At 46.1% G+C, this 19,964-nt stretch overlaps 1 long non-coding RNA gene across 1 annotated transcript in view; it reads left to right on the top strand.

Moving 5' to 3' along the window:
* Nucleotides 1-19,964, top strand: part of LOC119453758 (uncharacterized) — a 49,538-nt gene that overhangs the window by 7,969 nt on the left and 21,605 nt on the right. The window contains exon 2 of the long non-coding RNA XR_005192423.2: nt 16,192-16,303. This is a non-coding gene — a long non-coding RNA (uncharacterized LOC119453758). The remainder of the gene's footprint in view (nt 1-16,191; nt 16,304-19,964) is intronic.

Genomic DNA, 19,964 nt, shown 5'->3' with positions numbered 1-19,964 from the left:
AGCGCATTGCCGTTCTTTTCAATTCTACACCCTCGCCGTTAGCACGGCCTATCTCCTCAACTAGCCCACCTGCCTTACCCTCTCACCTGTTTAGAAGAACCGTGCATATATATACAATGTGCCGAGGAGAGCATATGTCGCCTTGAAAAAGACAACTCCACTTGTCGAAACGTTGGCTCCTGCTCTTACCTTTTTCTCATGTTGCTCATCGGCGGCATGAAATGTAATTTTAAATTTGGACGCATTAGCATAAAATTTATGTGTAAGTAACGAGTGTAGAAATCATAGTTGACCCCTTGGATTTTGATGCACCGGTAGCTGCAGGAGCTGAGACCTCGAATTTTGTTACCTCAAAAAACTTCATCATGTTATTCTTCAAATGTGAGCACTCCACATAGTAGTCGGCCGCAATTGACAGCGTTTCAGCGTATTTGACACCCATTGTGCCACCCTAATACACAACGGAACATCTCCTCGATCCCTAATATTGCCTATCTAACTATACGTAATTCTATAGATGACAAACTAAATATTATGTACTCGCGTTTGATCGCAAAGCTCATCTTGTTCGCTTTGATGTTCTTAACCTTCAGCCAATACATTTCTTTGTGATACCTCTTTCTGAATTTCTTTTACTTTTCCAATGTTCTAGTTTCTCTTCTTTCATCTGGCCCCAAAGGTTGTGCTCTTACATTATAGAAATTGCACTATCTTTCATAGATTTTTCAGATGCAGTTCATACTTTTGAACTTCTTTGGACCACAGCCCAGTTTTGAGTGGTCTACAATTCATGAATCTTTTTCGATTCGTGGGTTTGAGGATGCAGTATTTCCCAGTATAATAATCATCCAACTTACGCTTAGACTGCCGGTTCGTGCATTCAGGGGTTTTTGTAAGTTACCACCAGCGTTATAGAGCCAGCGGCAAGTTGCGGATATTCCCACATTTAATTATTGTATTTAGTTCGTTCTTTTAAAAATATTAAATATTTCTTGCAAGTATGTCGTAAATGAAAATGCCCAGGCTGTCGTGTGGCCTGACATAATACATAGGGGTATTCTTGAACTTGTGCAGCAGAACTATAGTAGGTTTCTACACTTTATGTATAACATTAAATATTCACGTCTGATTTCAATACTACTTGACTAAGTAACGCCTAAAGGATTCATGGTGTTTCTATTTGCTGTAATTGCTAGTTACCATTTGCTAGCTTATATAACTACTTCATGTATGAATGCTAAATGTTGAGGTTGAATGTTTTTCACAAACTGCTAAACTATGAGCTAACATTTATTCTGGAGTGCTGTATTTCTTCACTGGCAGAATTAACAAACACCAAAAAATTAAAGGCAGGAAGCACAAAAGGACCACATTTTCAGAGGCCACATATCCGATTTCAGAGGCCACATATCCGCTGGATTAATTAAAAGTGAAAGGCTGTGCTCCATAGGTGTCGCCTCATGTAGAGAAAGACATCAGAGAACGACATCAACACTGGTTCCGTGGTGTTTATCACAATGTTCTCTTTCGCGCATCAACGCTATCTGGTTAAGTGAAAATATCTGTCGGTTTTTGGTTGGCATAGTATCCTAGTGAGGAAGGTCGGTATTATTGTTTGTAAACAAATTTTGTTTCAGTATGGCAAACAAATATAAAAGAAGATTTAAAACTATCCATTTTTTCGCAGATCGAAAGTGCCGATTAGTTCATCATTGTTCTGCTACGCCTCCATGTCGGTCAGCGAAAAGTTGAGGTTCCGGCTAGCCGCTGCTTACGGCGTAGGCAGAAGGACCAACTGATAAAGCGCTGATAGCCTGAGGGAGGTTGTTTTGTTGTAGCATTCAATGATATGGCAAAATAAACGACCACAAATCGAACTATCTATATGGGAATTGGCAGCAGGAGGAGAGGGAGAGAAAGAATTCGCACACAATAAAAAAAGCTATTTTAGGTGTCCCATTTCGGCGTAATTCGAAAAAAAAGAAAAAAAAAGGAGGGAGACGGGACAGCGAAACAGATGACATAGAACCACTTATCCCTCGCAGCGCAAGAAACTAATTCTACATTATCTTAAACTGACGCTTGAGCGGTTTCATCGGACCAAAATGAATACAATATGAGTGATTACAGATCGAGACTGTTCACTGTGACTTCAGTTGCCCTCATGGCGGGCTACGAATATCAGCGCCAATAAGCTACACATGAGGCATTGCATACAGTAATCGAATGTCTGAAATCCACTATTTGTATGTAGGCTTGAAATAAACCAGTATTCAGTGTTCAGTATTCAGTATTCAGCACGATGTGTTAGTTAGCCTAGCCCGCGTACATTATGAACCGAGCGACCCCACCGTCCAACAATCATGAAGAGCGAACAGAAACAGTGACCGCATTGCTTAGGACACAAGGAGGAATTCGGCGTGGTTTGTTCAGATTTTACGAGCACATCGCTCTGTTGGAAAAATGTCTACCCGGAATGCACGCCTAAATATACTGGAAAAGGCAGGTATTGCCTTCTAAATACTCAATGGAGGTTTTATTTTGTTTAAGTTCGAGTAAGCTCCCTGTCATTTGGTGTTTTGCATGACTGCCACTTATAATTACCATAAATTGTTACCGCCCTGTTGGCTGTCAGGCGGCGGATTCACAGGAACGCGAAAAAGCACTCGGCACAAGACATTTCCCGTCTAGAGTAGTATATCACAGCGTTGTCAAATTTGCGCAGCCTCAGGCTCCAGCGTAGCAGGAGGCAGAAACAGTTCATCAGACTTACCAGCCAACACAAGACGTGGTAGTCCTTTATGACTTTGCAGAGCCAACCGCTTAGGTCATAGCGAGATTGTTGTCATAGCCTAAATGGTCGGACTTTTGCATCCTGTAGCAAGTGAATTTTGTTCTTGATCTCGACGATGTCAATTCCTGCTTTTATATGACCTAGAATTCTGTCAATTCCTTCGGTACTTGCGGTGCTGTGAATTGCGGTACCGGCGCCTCCATCAATGCTTCCGATGAGTGGGTTTAACTGCAGGCGTAATTTGCTGTGTTAAATGCTTCCAACTGCAGTTCATCGACATGTCAGCTTGACTTTCCCTTTCGTGAGATAGGTCAGATAGACTGTGAATTCAAAAAAATTCCATCACAAGGTGCCTGCAGCTTGCGCACAGGCCAAATAACAAGCGTACGGCCTTGCTGCCAACGAGTTTCGGGAATTTGGCAGTGACTCCGGTCTTAATGAATTATAGCTAATTTCTCAAATTTGGGAAATAGGACGCTACATAAGGGGAGACACAAAGAATGATCGACCGCAGTTGTTTGCGCGTCCCTTGTTGTGTGGTGTGCAGGTTCCCAATTTTGAGCATTTAGCAGTCAGTCATTAGAATCAACCAACTAGCCCCTCCGGACATTCTAATGAACTCCTCTCTTCTTTCGTTTTCGACGGACTTAGTCTCACTGACGAGGTCTTCCAGGCACAAGAAGTCATCGTACGTGAAGCGGCACTTTTTGGTTCCGAGTGAGCGCTGGTGATTTTATCGCCTCAAATACTTCGCTAATTTTCTTGAGGTGATCATCGAAGTTTCAAGCAATAACGACGATGCCTTCTAACAATAAGACACCGCTTTCCCACTTCAACGTGCACAGTGTCCATCCCGCGAATGTATGTGTTTGACGCCATACAAAGCCTGAATGTCATCACCTTAAATTTGAGCCGTACGTCGTGGCAAATGAGGTATTTCACCGACCTAAATATGCCAGCAGCCACTCTTCCGATACATTGATTTTTCGAGGATTTAATGCTTTCGTGGCGAATAACGTTTTCTAATTTTTGAATAATCTTTTATTGCCTATTTCATGATTGTTCATGGATTCTCATAGTTAAAGTTTTGACGCTATTAATAAACAACGATGTCATAAGCACTACTTCCGTTACTTCCAAGCATGAATAAAAGTAGATCGTGCGCGTTGTGACTTTCGACAGAGCGGTGTAAGCCATAATCTTGTATAAAAAAGAAGATATTTTGTGTCGTTTATTCTATTCAATCACGATGTTCAATGTGGCCTGAAAGAGCTACTCAGCGGTGGTAAAGAATTGTTGGCTGTGTGTTGGGCTTAGACTAAGTAAATACGTAAGAAGCCATGTAAAGGTGACGTTGCAATGTTTTCTTCCATCCACGCCACCCTCTACGTGGAACTATAAGTAGTCTGTATTAGCTGAGGTAAAGTAATTGTATTCTTTATCTTAGACGCTTTTAACGAAAGAGAAAACTACATACCCACACGTAACGGTTTGTCTGCGTAAGCAGATGACTGAGAAAACGCCGTACCGATAGACAAACTCTTACTAATCACTGCTTGGAGTTTAGCACAGTATTTAGTACTCAAATTAATAAGTACTAAATTTTGTGTTGACGGCATGCATTTAGGGAGTCCATTACGTCCTTTCTCTGACAATGTGGACATGATGATTAAGCTTCTTACAAGGTAGTACCGTAATTATCTTTAGTGGCCAGAATGGTGACACGTAATCTTAGGCAATTCAAAACATTTTGCAGTCATTGCAGGACGAAGGCTATTACCCCCGTCTTGCGCTATCTGATTCCAACTTGCGCCTGCAAATTTCCTAACTTCATCACCCCACCTAGTTTTCTGCCGTCCTGGACTGCGATTCCCTTCTCTGGTATCCATGTGTGACTCTAATGGACCACCGGTCCACACTGCTGTCTTCCTGTCTCTTAAAGTTAGGCCTAACATGATTCATTCCATAGCTCTTTGTAGGTTCCTAACTTGTTCTCGAACATAACTGTTAGAACTTAAAGGGCCCTTAAACAACGTCCAATATTTTTTGAACATTTCAAGTAAACACGCGCACCGTATTCCGAATGCCGTCACGATCAACGACGACAAACGCGGCAGCGCTGCGAGCCGCATGCGCGCCACAAAATCAAAAAACAATGCCGTGATCCTCTCCGCGCCTTTACGGTATCCGTCATGACGTCACCAGTGTGACGTCATGACGACCAGGGTGAATTACACCTGGTGATGTCAAAGGGGGCGACGGTGTCGATTGGTCGAATGAGAACCTACGACTTCCGGTTAGTCTGCTAGTAGGTATGCGCGCTCCCTGCTCTTCCTCGCCGTGTTAATCGCTTATGCGTAGTTGCGAATCGGTAATTACAGCCCGCAAAGTAAGTGCTACATCGCTCACGTTCCAACACAGTCGTGCTTAGCGTTCTGATTAGCTGCGCGAACAGGGTCCGACAGTGTTGCCTTTCTCGACGTGCGCGCAACACAGGGTCCAGAGTGGCATGCTTCGCATTAGCACGGGCCGGCACGGCAGCAACAGCGGGTATCCGAGAAGCACGGAGTCGCGGTTGAGGCCCGTCCACGTTACCAGCAGAGTAACTCGCTGCACGCCGTTTGCTATTCGCGGGCGGTTGTTCGACGGCGGTTTTGCTCGTGAACGGCGAGATTTCTTTGCAGTGGAGAGGATGAGACTGGGACCCATTTGTGCGGCCGCCTCACCGTCGCTGATCTCAAGACGGCGCCGGTATCGTCGCGAGGCCTTCTCCGGTTCACTTCAAAGCTAAAGCGGACAGCGTTTCGGAATGTATTACCGACGCTCACAAGCCGCAATATTTTCTTACCGTTATTGTCTCTCTTCGCAATAATTGTACACAAAGAAGAAAATACGTTTATATTAGCGTCGTCGTCGGCTGCGATGCGAGCATAGCCGAGCCCTCGGTCGTTTGCGATCGGTAGCTGTGCACTGCAGCTGAGCTCAAGAAGTATCAGAGCTTTCGTTCGTGTCTAACATTTTACAGTTGATATTGTTTTTCATAAGATGTACAATTTAGGGACCACTTTATCTAGTGGAATTTATTTTGCTTGGAACAGATGTTGCAGCCGATGATGTTTGCGCCGCCGGTAGCGGAGGCGCACAGCTTCACGGTCATCGATTGGCCCGATGGTCGTGCGGCGGGTGGTGCGCCGGCCGACCTGCCGTCAACTTTCGACACCTCTCGCTCGGCAGACGTTTCTACGACACTGAAGGCCGGGCCACCGACGGTATGCTTGCCGCTAGCGAGGACGTGCCTTAACCGCAAGTGGACTGCGTTTTGAAAAGCACGTTGGCGATGACGTATGTCACGTGACATATTGAAGAGCACTCGGCGAGGAGGAGAGACCAGCCGACGAATGGAGCGTAGCGAAGGAAACAGCGAAACGAGCGGTGGCTGTGTTTCGATCATCAACGCATGGAATTCCACTATTACGGCACCATTTCGAAAATTTCTTGCGGCTACGTGTTTGTTGTAGAGTCGTGCACAGCTGCAACAGAACTAAATTTGTACCTTCGGGTGGTTTAAGGGCCATACACTATTTGACCTTAACTGTGCGGTCCTTAACTTGGAATATGCACCTGGCAACATTCAACACGCAAACGCACTCGAGTGAGTCTAGCTTAGCAGGGCGGTTTGGGGAATTATCAGGCATTGCCTGGGATATTATTATCCTTAGTGAGGTTCGAAGAACTGGTGAGGCTTATATAGTGCTGACTAATGGCCACGTCCTCTGCTACTGACGTCTTCCACATAAGAGTGAATACGGGGTAGGCTTTCTAATCCATAAGCACATAGCGGGCAACAGTGATGAATTCTACAGCATTCACGAGAGGGTAGCAGTCGTCGTAATAAAGCTGAATATGAGGTATAGAATAAAGGTAGCACAAGCCTAGGCCCCAACCTCCAGTCACGACGACGAATAAATAGAACAGTTTTATGAAGATGTGGAATTAGCAATGAGAAAGGTGCAAACTCAGTATACTGTAGTCACGGGCGACTTCAATGCGAAAGTGGGGAAATATCAGGTTGGTGAGCAAGCAATTGGCAACTACGGCATCGATTCTAGGAATGCAAGAGGAGAGATGTTAGTAGAATTCGCGGAAAGGAATAGGCTCCGAATAATGAATACCTTCTTCAGGAAGCGCAGCAACAGGAAGTGCACCTGGAAAACACCTAATGGAGAAACAAGGAATGAAATAGATTTCATACTCTCTGCTGCCTGATCCAAGCATAGTGCAGGATGTAGAAGTGTTAGGTTAGTGAGGTTAGTGAGGTCTAGGATTTCTCTCAATTTGAAGAGAGAAAGAGTGAAATTAGTCAAGATGAAACAGGCCAACCTAGAGGCAGTAGGGGTAAAAACAGAACAATTCAGGCTGGTGCTCGCAAACAAGTACGCAGCGTTAGAAAATGAAGATAAAGACAACATAAAGGTAATGAATGAAACCGTAACCAGGTTGATCTCGGAAGCAGCAGTTGAAGTGGGAGGTAAGGCACCAAGGCAACCAGTAGGTTAAGCTCTCCCAAGAAACAAAGGACCTAGTAAAGAAACGACAAAACATGAGAGTGTCCAACTCAAAAGATCAGATAGAATTCGCTGAACTGTCAAAACTGGTCAACCCGAAGAAAGTAAGGAATATTCGAAATTATACCTTGGAAAACATTGAGGAAGCTGCAAAATATGGACACAGCATGAAATCAGTGAGAAGAAAACTTGGCAATAGGACAATGCAAGATGTATGCAACGAAAAATATGCAGGGTATTATCGTCAGCCATTTCGATGACATAGTAAGAGCAGCGGAAGAAATCTATACTGACCAGTACAGTTCCAGAGGAGCCAAGCTATTTCATTCGAAGTAGTGACGAACATGATACAGAGGACTCCTTCTATAACTAGCGATGAAGTTAGAAGGGCCTTGCAAGACAATAAACGCCTCGATATCGCTTCATAGATTATGAAAGAACATTTGATTCAGTAGAGATAACAGCAGTCATAAATAGACTGCGTAATCAAGCACTACAGGAGCAATGCGTGAATACCTTGGCAAACATCCACAAGGATTCCACAGCTACCTTTGGTTCTCTGCAAGAAAAGCAGAATGTTACCTATCAAGAAAGGTGTCAGGCAAGGAGACATAATCTCTCCAGTGCTATTCACTATAAGCTTAGAAGTATTCCAAATCATTGACTGGGAAAGCTTAGGAGTAAGGATCAACGGTGAATATCTCAGCAAACTTCGGTTTGCAGCTGACATTGTCCTATTCATCAACAACAGGGACGAATTACAACACATTTTTGAGGACGTTAAGCGATGAAGTGTAAGAGTCGGCTTGAAGATTATTACCCAGAAGACAAAGTAATCGTCAATAGCCTGGCAAGGTAACAAGAATTGAGGATCGCCAGCCAGCCTCTAAGTCTCTAAAGGAGTACGTTTACCTCGGTCAGATACTCACAGGGGACCCTGATCATGAGGAAAGAACTTTACAGAAAAATAAAATTAGGTTGGAGTACATACGGCAGGCATTACCAAATACTGACTGGAAGCTTACCACTGTCGTTGAAAAGAAGTGTGCAGTTATTGAATTCCACGGTTGCAAACATATGGAGCATAAACTTGAAGGTTAACAAATAATCTCCACAATGTAGTTTTACTCACCTAAAATATAGTATCATTGAACTCTCAGACACATGTCACTGTTGCCTACCCGCAGAAAAGAGTTCCTTGTTAAATTTCGGAACTGGAAAGGCAGGCAGCAAGTACGAAAAATTTGGTTTTATTGCGCATATTGCCCATCGTTGCTGTAGTGCGATCTCTGCCGTGCAGTCGCACTAGCCTCAGCCATTAAAACGTCCAAATCGCATTGAACGCAAGTCAAGCTCTTTGAAGTCGTGTGGTCTAGAGGGTCGTTGCCAGCTGACTCCACGGTCTGCAGTTCATGATGCTAATGATACGAAATCCATGATGTTATTACTATAAATGAAAATTATATCAGTGCCCTTGATATTACCGAGCATGAGGGCGGGTTGCGCACGAGAGTCTGTATTAACCTAATTGGTAGTGAATTGGTAGAGGAAGTGTCGCATAAAAGCTGGATTTGGAACAGTTCTTCTATGTTGACTGGACTTCCGTTAGATGTTTTTTATCTAGATAAGAAATGGAACACGGGGAGTTTAGCCAGTGTGTCGCTACCCTTTGATGTGAGAAGGGCAAAGGAAATAAGACTTCATAGGAGAACAGAAATTAAAAAAAAGTGTGCACATTTATTATGGTAAAATGTGCTGCCAGTCTTATGGCGGATCAAATAGTCTGCATAACCTCGAGTAATGGAGTACGCTTTCGAGATGTCTTCGGCTTCTCTTCTCCTTCAAGGGGCCATTCTTTAGCTTGTTAAGTCCGCTAAAGAGCTTTGCTAGGAACGTTGTAACAAAATGCAGTCACAGAGTACATGCATGATCACCTCCGGAAAGACGCAGTTGCGGAACCCGGGCTGACAGCCCTGCTTGTGATCTAAATGATCTAGATCTAATTGATGGAGTAGGTCTACAAAACAGTACTTCATCTGCTAGTGCTACCCCCGTAAGGCCACTTTAGTGCTCATATTTTCTGCGTTAACCATGTTACCAAGGGTAGTGGGAAAAGCCATCAAAATATTAAAAATAATCTACGAGTACCTCATCTAGGAAACAGTATTTCACCTGCTAGCGCTACTCGCGTAAACCCACATTAGTGCTCATATTTCTGCGTTAACCATGTTCTTCAAGGGTAGTGGGAAAAGCCACCAACATTATAAGTATAATCTTGGAATACCTCAACCTATGGGAAACAATGACATAAAAGCATGTTTTAATCATGCAAGTTCCTTTTGCGGTTGTGGAACTGAATTGCTGGATTGTGTTGAGTGCTGAGAACTAAATTTACCGTAGAAAATCCCGAAAAACATAGCTAAATTTGGATACTGTAGCTTCATGTGGCCTGACCTGAGGCCTTTTAAGGAATGTGTCATGCAGGAAACAATGACAGCGCCATCACTGCTGAATAAAACGAACTCAGTATATCAACTGACACCTCTAAAAAAACTCAACAAAGCAAGCTACACGGTGAGAAACTAGACACATGGAAACCTGAAGCGCAATTGCTGAGTTTGCAAGCATATCTTATTCACAACTGCAGTATCATCATCAAACGCAAGCTTGCGATTTGAAATCGTCCTTTTGTCACCCTGTTTCAGTTATAGTTTGTTATAGAGAAAAAATAAGGTCACAGCAATACGTTATACATAAATACACATGGACGTCCCAAATAAAAAAATAAATGCATTACATTCTGTGGTTTTGCGCGCCAAACCACGATTTGATTATCAGGTGCGCTGTAGGGATTGATTCCGGATTATATTGACCACCTGAGTTCCGCAATGCATGGTACACGGGCGTTCTTGCCTTCCAAGCCAATTGAAATGTGAGCGACGGGGCTGGGATTCAATCCTGCACCCTGGGGCTTAGTAGCGCAACACCATAGTAATTATGCCACCACGGCAGGTGTCCAAATTCAACAGACTGTAGAAGGAAGATTCCGTTGTCGGTCCTTTGAAACATATTGTTAGGGGGAGATTATATATAGAAAATGGCTATATTTACAAGGTAAGGAGCACAGCGCTCAGCAATGGTTCAGGAGAGCATGTGCACACCAGAAAGCCACGTCCTCGTCGTCGTCCAAGCAACGACCCACAGGATCACCGCTCGTGACATTACCCGCCGACGGCTGAAGCACCGTCCCGGTGCAATTAGAGCCCGGGCTGACAGTGGTATGGTTTAGGCGCGAGACATGGACTATGTGACTCGCGATTGTTGCAGAGGGGGACTTGGGATTTAGCGGTGCGATTTCATAGGTAACATTAGTGACTTTGCGTACGACGTGGTAAAGGCCAGGATACGTGAGAGGACACACCACAACTGAGCCCCGAAATTTGCCCCTTCGTCGAGGCAAAATCAAACTTGGGTTTTTCGCACACCGCCAACGTGACGTGACGGGAAGCACAGCAGACGAGCGATCCTGGAGGGAAGTTCACCTCCCGGGTGTCGGTGGTCATAGAGAAATTTTTGATTGACCTGTTGAAGCCGACAAGCGATCGCGGGCAACCTGGCCGACGATGTCAGCACGGGCAAGAGCATCACGAGCATAGGCAGAGGATGTGTGTGCGTGAGGATGAAGTATGGTGTCCCTAGGCAATGGTGGCTCGTAGCCAAACAGTTGATAAAAAGGTTAGTAGCCAGCTGTGTCGTGAGGAGAAGAGTTGCAGGCGAAGGTTACAAAAGGAAAATTAATGTCCCAGTCTCGGTGGTCCTCAGACCAATACATAGCAAGCATATCTGTGAGAGTACGGTTGAGGCGTTCAGTAAGGCCGTTTGTCAGTGGATGGTACGCAGTGGTGAACTTGTGATTGGTCGAGCAAGCACGAAGAATGTCGTCGACTACTTTAGACAGGAAGCAGCGGCCGCGGTCCGTGATTAGCTGACGAGGAGCACCGTGGCGCAGGATGATGTCTTGAAGAATGAAATCGGCTGCATAAGTAGCACAGCTGGTGGGAAGTGCTCGTGTAACAGCGTACCGCGTTGCGTACTCAGTATCGACTGCAACCTATCTATTGCCAGTGGTTTACATGGGAAAAGGCCCTAGACGATCGAGACCCACCCGGAAAAATGGTTCATCAGGGATATCGAGGGGCTGAAGGCTGCCAGCAGGCAGTAGTGCAGGAGTCTTGCGTCGCTGGCAGAGGTCACAAGCCGCAACGTACTGTCGCACAGAACGGTAGAGAGCAGGCCAAGAAACGCGCCTACGGATGCGATCATACGCGCGTGACACGCCTAGCTGTCCGGCGGTCGGTGCATTGTGAAGCTGGCGCAAAACAGTGGAGCCAAGATGCACGTGAACAACAAGCAAGAGCTAAGCGTCGTCAAGCCGGGCGTTGTAGCGGTGTAAGGTGTCGTTGTGGAGCACAAACATCCGTAGGGAAGGGTCAGGGTGTGGTGAGTTGAGACCGTCTATAAAAATGTCACAGTTTCGCCCTAAGGGCGAAGCAATGAATGCGATAGCAACACAGCAATGGCATACGAAGTAAGGTGAGCGGCTTTGGTAGCAATATGAATTGTATTAAACATTAGCTGATTAAGTAAGCAGGTGTGCTGCGGCGTAAGTAGACCGACATGAGACCACTGACTCGATGACCACGAGAAGGCGCCTGTGAAACGGTGGTATTGATGAGAAGCGCTGCCCGTGGGCAGCGCGTGCGAAGGGACACACCTGTAGCGCTGCACTGCCGATCTGGGCAGCATTGCATGTGTAGCGTGCGTTGGAAAATGTGGCCCGACTATTACTAACTGTGGTGTGAGCGCGCACAAACAAACATGAATAGATCCCACTGAATGACTGCAGACAACGACTGTCAAAACGCTGGCAGCAAGCGCATATACGCCGCAGCGGGCGAAGGTACGTGCGGTCTATCGCTTCAACGGAAACTGAGGGGCGAATGCACAGCGCATAAATGTCAGAGCCGTGTGGAGATAAGAGACGGCGCGAGCGAGCGACGAGTGCGGTTGTTGGCAGAGTAGAAATGCGCCCCCCCCCGCTCCCTCCAGCGCTCGCTTCCCGCTTCTTTGCTTGCGCGTGGAAGATTGAGTGCGTTCGCTCTCCGTGACAGCGTGCACCCCCGCACGCTTCCGCTCCGGCATACGGCGCGCGGCGAAGAAAGATTTTATCTATACGGAACCTCACGGCGACGGCGACGACGACGGCGACTGCAGAAATCCGGTGGAAGCGTCCATATAATTGCTATCGCAATAATAGACCGCAAACATGAGTCGCGGCGCTGTGCGCCAGCTATGTGGACGAAGTCTGTAATGGCCAGAACAAAGGTGTCAGGTTCATCTTCCAGTGTATCAGGGGGATCGACCGGGTATCGCGATAAGCAGTCAGCGTCTTGGTGAAGCCGTCCAGATTTGTAGAACACAGAAAATAAATACTCTTGCAAGCGGAGTGCCCAACGGCCAAGGCGACCAGTAGGGTCCTTCAGCGAGGAAAGCCAGGAAAGTGCATGGTGGTCTGTAATAATACAGGTACGGTAGGAACTTTGCGATGGCCCAGACGAGAGCTAAGCACTCGCGTTCTGTGTTGAATTAATTTGCTCTGACGGTGACAGAAGGCGGCTTGCATAGGCGACCACGCGGTGGAAGCCGTGCTGCTGTTGTGCAAGGACGGCGCCTATACCGTGGCCACTGGCGTAGGTACGAACGTCCGTACTGGCTGACGGGTCGAAATGTGATAGAACAGGTGGGTTCGTTAGGATGGCAACGAGCGATGAAAAGGCGCCCGATTGTTCACGACCCCAAGTGGAAACGACGTCCTTCTTGAGTAAGCCAGTGAGAGGGCGGGCCACTTCCACGAAGTTCTGGTCAAAACGACGGAAGAACGAGCACAGGCCAAGAAAACTGCGGACGTCCTTGGCCGAACGTGGTGTAGGGAACTGACTAACCGCGCGGACTCTGTCAGGGTCTGGCTACACGCCTGCAGCGTCAACACGGTGGACGAGTACGCAGATTTGAGGGTGCCCAAAGCGACATTTCGACGAGTTAGGCTGCAGATGAGCAGGGCGAAAAACATCAAGGACGGTGGACAGGCCAGTGAGATGGTTTTGAAACGTAGTCGAAAAAACGATAACATCGTCCCGGTAGCAAAGGCATACGGACCATTTGATGCATCGAAGAAGAGAGTCTATCATGCGCCCGAAAGTAGCAGGAGCGTTATATAGGCCGAAAGGCATCACTTTAAATTGATGGAGGCCATCAGGAGTCACGAAGGCGGTCTTTTTGCGGTCTTGGTCGTCCACAGCAATTTTCCAGTATCCTAAGCGCAGGTCAATGGAAGAGAAACATCTGGTGCCGTGCAAGCAGTCCACTGCGTCATCAATACGCGGGAGAGGATACACATCATTCTTGGTACTCTGGTTGGGGTGGCGGTAGTCTACACGGAATCTCCAGCTATTGTCCTTCTTTTCACACGTACGACGGGCGAGGCCCAAGGACAGCATGAGGGTTCAAGTATGCCTTTGCCCAGCATTTTCTCCACTTCCTGTCGGATGACAGCACGCTCCGGAGCTGACACACGGTAAGGCCGTCGGTGAATAGGACTCGCATCGCCGGTATGAATGCGATGGGCGACGACGGTAGTCTGGCCCAGAGGATGGTCGCCAAAGTCAAAGATATCCTGGTAGGAAACTAGCACGCGGCGAAGGGCAACGGATTGTGCAGGAGCGAGGTCTCTTGATATCGTGCCGGCGAAGTGGTCGAAGGACGAACCTGACTGCGATGACGGCGGGAAAAAATCCGGTGGAGGTTCTGCGGTCAGTAGCCAGTACGGTTGCCAGTCAGTAGCCAAACAGTCAGTAGCCAGTCAGTAGTCAAACTAGCCAGTACAGCCCCCGGAGGGGGCTGTACTGGCTATTTTCCGAGAGGCGGTCAAAGGTAGACTGAGAGCGGCGAGGTTGGGGCGAGCGGGACTGACGGCACTGCGGCGATAGTGAGCGGCTGATCCGGTTTTCTTTGGAGGACGTTCAGCACTTGAGGCCTCAGGACGGAACGACGAAGCATATGATGCACGGTCCGGGCGATAATGAGGGTTTGGTCGATAGGACGTGGGCCAGCCGCTGCGGCAATGGCGGGCGATGTGTCCAATCCTACAGCATGTGAAGCAGATAGGCCGGTCATCAGGTGTGGATTTCGATAACGTGGCCTGATGGTCGTTTTCGGTCTTGCAGCAGCAACGACAGGGGAGACCGGGTGGGTAGCAGCATTACCGTTATCAAAGACGGGTAAAATGACCATATTCTCGACCTCTTCGTGAACCACGGCCTGAATTAGCAAAACTGTAGCCAGGTTGTTGCTTGGCATACCGTCATGAGGGGTAACGGGTTCATGGCCACGAGTTCTCAACGGACGATCCTGGTGACGTTTTGTGGGGCTTGCGCTTGCCGAAGCGTGGCTAAACTTCGGATGAGGACGTGGCCGCTGCATTGGGAAGTCGGTCAAAGCGATGAGTGATACGTTGACTTTTGACCTGCTCAAAATGACGACATTCAGCGATGACCGACTCTACTGTAGAACAGTTCTTACACAGTAGCAGATTAAATGCGTCATCGGCTATGCCTTTCAGTACGTGTCCCACCTTGTGCGCTTTAGGCATGTCCTTGTTGACCCTGTGGCACAGAAACAACACGTCCTTAATATACGAGATGTACGGCTGCGTGCACGTCTGAGCACGAACTCCGAGTGCATGCTTGGCCGCTAGTTGTCGTCCGATAGGTCTCCCAAATAAATCGCGTAAATTCTGCGCATAGACTCGTCAGATCTGCCTCATGCGTCTCGAACTAGACTCGTGCAGTTCCCCGCAAATAGAAGATTACATTCGCGAGCATTATCGTCGGGTCCCACTTGTTAGTGCGGCTGACGCGCTCATACATTACCAGCCATTCATCGACGTCCACGCGCTTGTCCGTTGAATGTCCCGGGATCACGAGGGTGCAAGAGAATAACCGGTGATTGGCCTTGCTCACACTAGATCGCTTGGTCGGTCATTGTGGTGGCAGCAACGCGCCTTCCACTGCGAATATCCAGTGCCCGGTGTTGTAGCGAGCTTACCCAGCAATTCCACTAAGGTGTTACGGGAAGATTATATATACAATGTTATATTTACAAGGTAAGGCACACGACTCTACAGCAATGTCAGGAGAGCGCATGCACACCAGAAAGCCATGCCGTCATCATCGTCCAAGCGCGATCACAGGATCGCCACTCGTTACAATATTAATTGGATGCTGCAAGTTAGAATATAGAATTAGTTAGTAACAATCATTTCAATATTGATTGCACGCCGACGGAATTTCAACCGTATGCATCTTCGGAAAGAATAACCTCATACTTTTTTGTTGTCTTGCAGTTTCGTCCTGAATCAACCTTTATTGCGCTTAAATTCCGTGTGTTTGCACATTCAATGGAATGATGCACTATTCGCAATCAGCCGTTATCTACAGATACCACCTTATTCTTTGTTCTCGGTACCTAAACAAGATCATTTACGTATATGTATGCTTCAACGCTGCCACAGAAATATCTTATTTATTTTTTCAAGTAGTCTACTCTAATTTGAAGGTGACTATGTGCACAAAACGCATTTCTTTAGATACTGCTCCTATCTGTAACGCTAATAGCTTGTGCAACGCAGTGGAATACACTGTAAACTAACTTTTGTATTGCTAGCAGTGAATTCGCGGAAACCAGCCCTGCGTTTTGTTTTTGATTTGGTCGCAGGTAAATGCAAGTATCACGATAAGCACCTTAATGACAATAGCATCACGTTTCTTGGTGATCCTTGTGAAGTACTATTCTGTCATTCTAATGCAACGGAAGTGACAATAAAAGGGTAAGGTGTGGCTGGGAGCCTATACAGTATTCTTGTTACCAAATAGAATTATTTCGCCTAAATGTTTTTTCTGTCTCGCCCTAATAATTGTCTGTGTACAAAGGTCTTTATGCATTGTGTTTTTAAATGCTAATAAATGCTATTCAATTATAACAGTAACCAATTAAAATGTGACCTACGTGACTGCACCCTCTAATTAAAGTATGGACAAATAGTCTCCTTCTGGCAGGGCCAAAATTTCCACACGTAAGTTACAAACAATTTTTCCTATGGGAATTAGAAGTGTGTAAGTTCATTTCCAAATCGAAAGGAAAATATAATAGCTGCCCGGTTGCCATAGCTGCTACCGCAGATTGGTACGCTTCGGTTGCTGGGCGATACGAGAGAAGTGGTGGCACAACTACAATATTTGGGGTCTAGAAAAAATGGTCGCCTATTCGACTCACAAAGCGAAAGTCTTTTAAAAATTCTTGCATTATGAAATTGGAGGTGCCAGCGTCATGATATTATTATGAGGTACGCCGTGTTGGGGGACTCCGGCATAATTATGGCCACCTTGGTTTCTCTACTATGCACCCATGGCACTGTAAACGCGTGTTTATGAACTTTGCTCCTAGCAAAGTGCTGCTGCCGTGGCAGGGATTTATTTCACGCCTTCAGATTGAGCAGCGCAACGCCAGAGCTAATAACCACTAGCGCGGGTAACGCCAACATGTCTCAAAAACGACATTTCTGCGACAAAATTTCATTATTGGTGGAGACCATATTCTGAGAAACTTGATTATCACGAAGCTATCGGGCAGCTGTAGTATGAATGTATAACACAGCAGTCGGCAATGCACTTAAAACAGTAAAAATGGTTCGCGTATATCCTGACATATTTTCAGAATGAGAAGTAATTTTCGAAGCTGTTAACGATTTATTTCGCTCTCACGCGTTTCGAGTAAATGCGAATAAAGTTGCCTTCGCCTGCAGCGATAATGTCGCGTATGTTGACTCAACGCACCAAACAATGACATGAAAGGCGTGCCTGGAATAAATTTACAGAGAGTTCTAACAATTTTCACGCGGTCGATCACTTTTTTATCATTTCTTCGTTTTTACTGGCCAAAAGCATTGTCCGATCACAAGGTACGGCGTAGTCGGGAACTCCGGGCTAATTACAACCACCTGGTGTTCTTGAAAGTGTGCCTGAATCAAAGTACAAGGTTTAGCAGAGTAACTCCACAGTCGCTAAGCCACCAGTGTAGGTAACAAGCTTTTTCACAATTGATTCGAATGAATCAAATTAGTATGCGTAGAAACAGTGGCTTAATGACTTCCAAGCACTTATTCGGTGTTTTCTGACATCAGTTTCTTTCACGTGCGGGCCGTTATTCTTGTTTTTCGACGTAATAGGAGTCACTGTCTAAGAGGTTTGTATTTTTACGAAGCGTCTGAAGGCACGTCGGACGTACGAGCGAACAAACCAGTTTCACCTCTATACGTGCTGTCTCCTTATGAAGTGCTGTCTCCTTATGATACGGCGGATTCATAAGGAGACAGCACTTCCGCAACCGCATTCCACGATGTTTCGCGCCACCTTAGGAGCACATTGGTTAGAATACATACATAGATGCTTATAATACACGCATACCCTCCCGTCATCACATCTGTTAAGTAGAATCTTGCTCAAACAAGCGGGGAGAATCCAGCAGCCGTGGCACACTTCTACAGCAATTCGTGCCAGCGTGGCGGAGGGCTCCGTTATTCTAACAAAAAGCGTTTAGAAGTGGCTCCACACATTAGGCACATCATAAGACACAATGTTAGAGTAGAGTGTAAGTAAACGGGAAAAGAATCGGCCTTCATCATAAGCCCTATTTTTTCCTTTAGTCCACTGCAGGACGAAGGCCTCTCCCTGCGATCTCCAATTTGCCCTGTCTTGCGCTAGCGTATTCCAACTTGCGCCTGAAAATTTGCTAACATCATCACCCTACCTAGTTTTATGCCATGCTCGACTGCGCTTCCCTTCTCTTGGCCCCCATCCTGTGACTCTAATGGTCCACCGGTTATACATCCTTCGCCTGCCCAGCACAGTCTTTCTCTTATTGTCCATTGGAATATCGGCTACACCGGTTTGTTCTGTGATCCACACCGCTCTCTTGCTGTCCCTTAACGTTAGGCCTAACATTTTTCGTTCCATCGCTCTTTTTGCGGTCCTTAACTTGTTCTCAGCTTTCGTTCACCTCCAAGTTTCTGATCCATATGTTAGCACGGTAGAATGCAATGATTCTACGTTTTCTTTCCAACGACAGTGGTAAGCTTCCAGACAGGATTTGACAATGCCTGCCGTATGCAAACCTAATTTATTATTCTGCAAACTTCCTTCTCACGATAAGGATCCCCTGTGATCTAGATTAGCGTACTCCTTTACAGACTCTAGAGGCTGCCTGGCGATCCTGAATTATGTTCTCTTGCCAGGCTATTGAGCATTATCTTTGTTTTCTGCATATTAATCTTCAACCCCACTCTTACACTTTCTTGGTTGAGGTCCTCAATCATTTGTTGCAATTCTCCCCCATTGCTGCTGAACAGGACAAAGTCATCGGCAAACCGAAGGTTGCTGAGATATTCGCCGTTGATTCTCACTCCTAAGGCTTCCCAGTCTAAGAGCTTGAAAACTTCTAAGCATGCAGTGAATATCATTGGAGATAATGTCTCCTTGCCTGATCCCTTTCGTTATAGGTAACTTTCTACTTTTTTGTTAGAACCAATGTTTGTAGACATTTCCCAACATATTCACGCATTGCTCGAGTAGCTTGATTAGGCAATCCATTTAGGACGGGCTGTTATCTCTACTGAATCAAATGCTTTTTTCATAATCTATGAAAGCGATATCGAGGAGTTGATTGTACTGCGCAGATTTCTCGATTACCTGATGATGACGTGGGTATCATCCATCGTTGAATATTCCTTTCTGAAGCCAGCCTGCTCTCTTGGTTGGCTGAAGTCAAGTGGTGCCCTGATTCTATTCGAACGGATCATGGTGAAATATTATACAATACTGAAAGCAAGCTATTGGGCCTATAATTCTTCAATTCTTTAACGTCTCCCTTCTTATGAATGAGTATAATGCTGGCTTTCCTCCAGCTCTCTGGTGTACTTGAAGTCGTGAGGCATTGCGTATAAAGGGCCGAAAGCATTTCAAGCACGATATCTCCTCCATCTTTGATTAAATCGACTGTTATTCTACCTTCTCCAGCCGCTTTCTCCCGCGTCATGCTTTGCAAGGCCCTTCTAACTTCATCGCTAGTATTAAAGGAGCCTCTGTATCTGGCCATCACTACTTTGAATAAAAGTAGCTTGGCTGCTCTGGGCAGGTTAGTGTAGAATGGCTGCTCTGTATAGGTTAGTATTAGAATTATTCCGCTGCTTTTACTATGTCATCAAAATTGCTGATGAGATTACCCTGCTTATCTTTCCGTAAATACATTTTGCCTTGTCCGGTGCCAAGTTTTTTTCTCACTGATTTCATGCTGCGTCTATATTTACCTGCTTCCTTTATCTTTCCACGTTATAATTTCGAATATTCCTTACTTTTTCCTGTTGACCAGTTTTCATAGTTCAGCGAATTTATCTGATCTCTCGAGTTGGTGACTTTCATGCTTTGTCGTTTCTT

Source organism: Dermacentor silvarum, chromosome 5 (genome assembly GCF_013339745.2).
Source record: "Dermacentor silvarum isolate Dsil-2018 chromosome 5, BIME_Dsil_1.4, whole genome shotgun sequence".
Taxonomy (NCBI): domain Eukaryota; kingdom Metazoa; phylum Arthropoda; class Arachnida; order Ixodida; family Ixodidae; genus Dermacentor; species Dermacentor silvarum.
The sequence above is the reverse complement of the archived record's forward strand: the minus strand, read 5'-3'. Positions and strand labels throughout refer to the sequence as shown.